Here is a 6,000-nt window from a genome sequence, read left to right on the forward strand (position 1 = left end):
TTCAGGCGGTGGAAACGATCCTGATCGCTTCCAAGCGCTTTCAAGTTATTGCAGTGATGCCTCGATATTGAGGCATCACTGCAATACCTTTTTTGGCACACAGATGCAGAGAGGGCCACTCTGTGGCCCTCTATGCATCGGCCAGTGATGGTGCGAATCGTTAGTGGGTGGGAGCAGCTGCAGGGAGGCGGCCCATCGCTGGCTAACTTCCAGCCAGCAGTTGTAGAGGCTGTCGGGTGCACGCAGGAGCGTGCACGGGGGGTGGGGCACGCACGCCCGTGATCTGGCAGCCACAGTGAGAAAATTTGAAGTGGTCTGTGGCAAATAGCTTTTAAAAATGGATCTAGAAGGGGGAGGGTATGGAGGGGGGCAACTACACTACAGAAAAAGTGGGATTTTAAAAAAAAAAAAAAAAAAAAAACACACACAACACACACATTTATTTGCAAAGTGGATACTGGGAGACAGCTGCCAGTACCCAAAATGGTGGCAAATAGTGGTGGGAGGGTTAGAGAGCTATTGGGGAGGGGGGGGGGGGAATCAGGGACATTGGGGGCTAAGGGGGATCCTACACAGCAGAATATATTTAAAAAAAAATAAAAACCTTTTATTTTAGTACTGGCAGACTTTCTGCCAGTACTTAAGATGGCAGGGACAATTGTGGGGTGGGGGAGGGAAGAGAGCTGTTTGGGAGGGATCAGGTGGGAGGCTGATCTCTACACTAAAGCTAAAATTGACCCTTCAAGCTCCCTAATTAACCCAGTCACTGCTGAGCATAATACAGGTGTGGTGCACAGCAGCATTTAGCATCCTTCTAAATACCAAAAAGCTATGCCAAAGCCATATGTCTGCTGCAATTTCTGAAAAAGGGGATCCCAGAGAAGCATTTACAACCCTTTGTGTCATAATTGCACAAGCGGTTTGTAAATAATTTCAGTAAGAAACCCAAAGTTAGTGAAAAAGTGAACGATTTTTTTTTTTTTATTTGATCAAATTTGGCGGTAAAATGGTAGCATGAAATATATCCAAATGGGCCTAGAGCAATACTTTGGGTTGTCTACTACACTAAAGCTAAAATTAACCCTACAAGCTCCTTAATTAACCCCATTCACTGCTGGGCATACAAGAGTGGTGCGCAGCAGCGTTTAGCGGCTTAATTACCAAAAAGTAATGCCAAAGCCATAAATATCTGCTATTTCTGAACAAAGGGGATCCCAGAGAAGCATTTACAACCATTTGTGCCATAATTGTACAAGCTGTTTGTAAATTTCAGTGAGAAACCTAAAGATTGTGAAAAAGTATTTTGTTTTTGTTTTTATTTTATTTTTATTTGATCGCATTTGGCGGTGAAATGGTGACATTAAATATACCAAAATGGGCCTAGATCAATAATTTGGGTTGTCTAATAAAAAAAAAAAAATAAAAAAAACACACACACACACACACACACACAACAAAGAACATGTAAACATTGGGGATTTCTAAACTCAGTACAAAATTTCTAAACTATTTGGCCTTGGTATTTTTTGGTGGTTGTAGATGTGTAACAGATTTTCGGGGTTAAAGTTAGAAAAAGCGTTTATTTCCCATTTTTTCATCATATTTAATAAAAAAAAAAAAACTTATAGTAAATTATAAGATATGATGAAAATAATGGTATCTTTAGAAAGTCCATTTAATGGCGAGAAAAACAGTATATAATATGTGTGGGTACAGTAAATGAGTAAGAGGAAAATTACAGCTAAACACAAATACCACAGAAATGTAAAAATAGCCCTGGTCCCAAATGGAAAAGTGCTCCGGTCATTAAGGGGTCAAATTTCAAGTTAATTTAGTTTTTAAAACTCTCTGTTGCTATAAGGATGAATTACTGGAAGGGACATAATACTCATAAGCTAAATCACTGATGCAGTATAACTGTAAAAAAATGATATTTTAACTCACAATTTCCTCAGCTCACCAGAGTAAGTCCTGTGTAAAAAGTTACACTTCAGCTGCAGATAATAATAATAATAAAGAAATGAACAGCAGCCAATCGGCATCAACAGTGCTGAGGTCATGAACTCTTACTGTGATCTCATGAGATTTCACTTAAAGGGACACTAAACCCAATTTTTTTCCTTTCAATATTTAGGCAGAGCAAGCAATTTTAAGCAACTTTCTAATTTACTCCTATTGATTTTTCTTCATTATTTTGCTATCTTTATTTAAAAAGCAGGAATTTTATGCATAGGAGCCGGCCCATTTTTGGTTGAGAACCTGGGTTATGCTTGCTTATTGGTGGGTAAATGTAAGCCTCCAATAAACAAGTGATAACCATGGTACTGAACCAAAAATGGGGTGGCTGCTAAGATTTACATTCCTGCTTTTAAAATAAAGATAGCAAGAGAACAAAGACACATTGATAATAGGAGTAAATTAGAAAGTTGATTAAGATGTCATGCTCTATCTGAATCATGAAAGAACAAATTTGGGTTCAGTGTTCCTTTAACTCTCATGAGATTTCATAGTAAACTTCCTTAAACTGAATAGAGAAATAGCATGAGTCTCACTCCATAGCCGGTCCCGGGACAGGCATACTGATTTGCTGCTTAAAGTCCTTTACAATGGGGTGTGAATACTGAAAGGGACAGTCTACACCAAAATTTAATTTAATTTTTCTTATTTAAAAATATAGATTATACCTTTATTACCCATTCCCCATTTTTGCATAACCAACAGTTATATTAATATACTTTTTAGCTCTGTGATTACCTTGTAAGCCTCTGTAGACAGCCTCCTTATCTAAGTGCCTTTGACAGACATGCAGTGTAGTCAATCAGTGAAGACTCCTAAATAACTTCACGGGAGTGAGCACAATTATATATATATATATATATATATATATATATATATATATATATATATATATATATATATATATATGACACATGTGAACTAGCACAGTCTAACTGTGAACAACTTTCAAAATGCTCTGAGCTAGGAGGCGGTTTTCAACTGTTTAGAAATCAGTTTGAGCCTAGCTAGATTTTTGTATAAGATAGGGGGCGCCCTAGAGAGAATAAATTATATATATAGTGAGGATACAGTGACAAATGTAATCAATCAAATGGCTATGTTATATATAGGATGACTGATATAATGTTCAGTCAAAGCTGGCTAATTAAAAAAAGAACAATGTGAATCATAAGGAATATTATCACAATTAGTACTCTATTGGTCCGGTAATATAAACATTAGAAACTGTATTTGAAGATGTAAAGAGAGTCTCTGTAAAGTGGAATGGAGATGTTCAAGGCAGCAATCTGTAGAGGATGAGCCTAGCTAGGTTTAGCTTTTAAAAAATACCACCAAGGGAACAAAGCAAATTTGATGATAAAAGTAAACTGGAAAGTTGTTTAAAATTGCCTGCCCTATCTGAATCATGAATGTTTAGTTTTGACTTTACTATCCCTTTAAGACATTTTGAGGTAAAATATCTTTCTTTTTTACATAGAGAGATTTAGGTGATATTTTCTGGTCAGCTTTTTTTCCACTTTCAAGTGTTTCAACATTTGGGTATCATGGCCCTTGAAGTTTCAGGTTAACTTGTGTGCATCCATACAAGTGTTTCTTCCACCAGAACACTTGACATCTCCTGGCCCCATTAGCAGCCTTCTGTTGGCACAAGATGTGTTCCTATATTCTGAAATTTACCAGCTTCCCTTTACTTTTTAATGAGCAACTTGTTTTGCAATACTGTATACTTATTTGCAAAAAACAATGATTACTAATATCTGTTTCAGTGTCTTATACTCACAGTATGCAGTGGCCTATATGGCACAGTCATCAGACACCATACATGCTAGGGCTCTGAGCAGGTGCAGGGTTTGAATGAGAGCTCAGTGAGCATGTGAAGGATATGTGTGTATGCTGCTGAAACTGATAGTTTTTACATATGCCAGTACAAGTGAATTGCAAATACCTAAAGTCTGTCTTCCTCCTGCTCTAGAATGATTGGCAGGTTTAAAAAAAAAATGCACATTTTGAAACTTGTAAATCAAATAATTAAAATATTTTTTTCCCTGTATAAAATATATAAAGAATATAAAATGTAATAATACATGAACAATCCTGTCTAGATTGCACTCAGCTAGCTACAGGACAGTTTAGCTTTATGAAAGGCGTCATTTTCAAAATATATTTACTGTAAGAAAATAGATAAACTAATATTAGTGAGTTATTTTGGGAATATTTTTTTTTTTTCCTGTGTAATGATTTTTTTTACTTTTTATTCACAATTATTTTAATAGCATAAAATAATCATAGGTACAGTGTTCACTAAAAGTAAATAACTGCTGAAGACTGCGGAGGAAATCCACCAACTGTACATGTAAAATCCCATTCATAATCATTAGAGTTACAAAACCAAGTGCAGAGGCAGGAAGTTGTTTTATAACAAGCCAAGTGTAACCGGAACTAACAATACACAAATCTGGTTTAAAGCTCTACTTACCAGGTGCTCTGTGTGGGCTTTAACTGATGAAAAACAAATTGTAACAATGCATGGGCAGAGCTGCTATTAGCTTTGGTCGTGGAATAAGCAGTATGTGCAGACGGTAACAAGCAATCTCTGCGATGCAGCACATTCACAGGATTTTCACACTTAGTCCAATTCCCCTTTTTCAAGCACTGGGCCGTGACGGGAAGAGGTTACAAATCGTGTGACTAAAAACACGTGAGCCCTACAATCCAAACAAAACAGCACAGCCGTATGTAATTATGGGCTAACTACCTGTATTAATCCAGTAGATGGCGCTGAAGATGAGGGAAGACTCAGACAATTGTGCTTTGCAATGTATCTGTAATTTGGTTTAGTAAGGTGCTGTCAGATTTATTCCAATAACTTTTCAGTCATTTTAAATGTCTTACTGAAATAGAAATTATAGATTAAAATATATATTTGATAGGTTTTAAAAAAAATATTGAAATAGTTATGTTGTCTTTGTTTTATATCAAGATAAAAAAAAGGAAATACATTTATTGCTCTTTTTATGGAATTTAACAGACAAACAAAAAATTCTAGACCAGAGAGATGTGCAAATATATAAACTTTCCTGTATATTTTATACACTGGAAGCATATGTGCAACATTCAACATTTGCTAAGATGGACAACTAAACACTTTTTTTTTTTTTTTTTTTTTTTTTTTTAAAGGGACAGTCAACACCAGATAATCCCTTTATTACCCATTCCCCAGTTTTGCATAACCAACACAGTTATAATAATACACATTTTACCTCTGTAATTATCTTGTATCTAAGCTTCTGCTGACTGCCCCCTTATTTCAGTTCTTTTGACAGACATGCAGTTTAGCCAATCAGTGCTCAGTCCTAGGTCACTTTACGTGCATGAGCTCAATGTTATCTATATGAAACATGTGAACTAATGCCCTCTAGTGGTAAAAATGTATTCAGATTAGAGGCAGTCTTCAAGGTCTAAGAAATTAGCATATGAACCTAGTTTTAGCTTTCAACTAAGAATACCAAGAGAACAAAGCAAAATTGGTGATAAAAGTAAATTGGGAAATTGTTTAAAATTGCATGCCCTATTTAAAACATGATATTTTTTTTTGGACTTGACTGTCCCTTTAAATATCGGAAGTAAAATGTTGTTTTATCCATATAGGTGGTAATTTTTGGATGCTAAAAATTACAATAACGTTTTCACATATTCAAATTTTAAAACATAACCAAGGTAAATTATATAAACTAATATTAAAACACAACCACACATTTTGTGTCTTTAAGGATATTTTCATTTAATCTCATGTTTAAAATAAAGGAAGGACTTGCAAATTAATGCAATTCAAATTGTTTTTGCATTGCATACATGCTAGCAAAAATACTTCTATTAAAAGCTATCACCCTTTTTGTACATATCCTACATCACAACATTTCTTGGAGGCTTTCCAGGACATAAAGGTGAGGGAGACGTTTAACAGGGATAGGCACAGACAAA

The 6,000-nt window shown here is 35.5% G+C and overlaps 1 protein-coding gene across 1 annotated transcript in view; it reads right to left on the reverse strand.

Annotated features, from left to right (window-relative positions):
* The window catches only part of CPVL (carboxypeptidase vitellogenic like), a 1,090,549-nt gene extending 1,085,810 nt beyond the window's left edge, over nt 1–4,739 (reverse strand). Inside the window, exon 1 of the mRNA XM_053714190.1 lies at nt 4,496–4,739. The gene's annotated coding sequence lies outside the window, so the exon portion shown is untranslated. The remainder of the gene's footprint in view (nt 1–4,495) is intronic.
* Between the last annotated feature and the right edge of the window lie 1,261 nt (nt 4,740–6,000).

This window comes from Bombina bombina, chromosome 5, assembly GCF_027579735.1.
Source record: "Bombina bombina isolate aBomBom1 chromosome 5, aBomBom1.pri, whole genome shotgun sequence".
Classification (NCBI taxonomy): domain Eukaryota; kingdom Metazoa; phylum Chordata; class Amphibia; order Anura; family Bombinatoridae; genus Bombina; species Bombina bombina.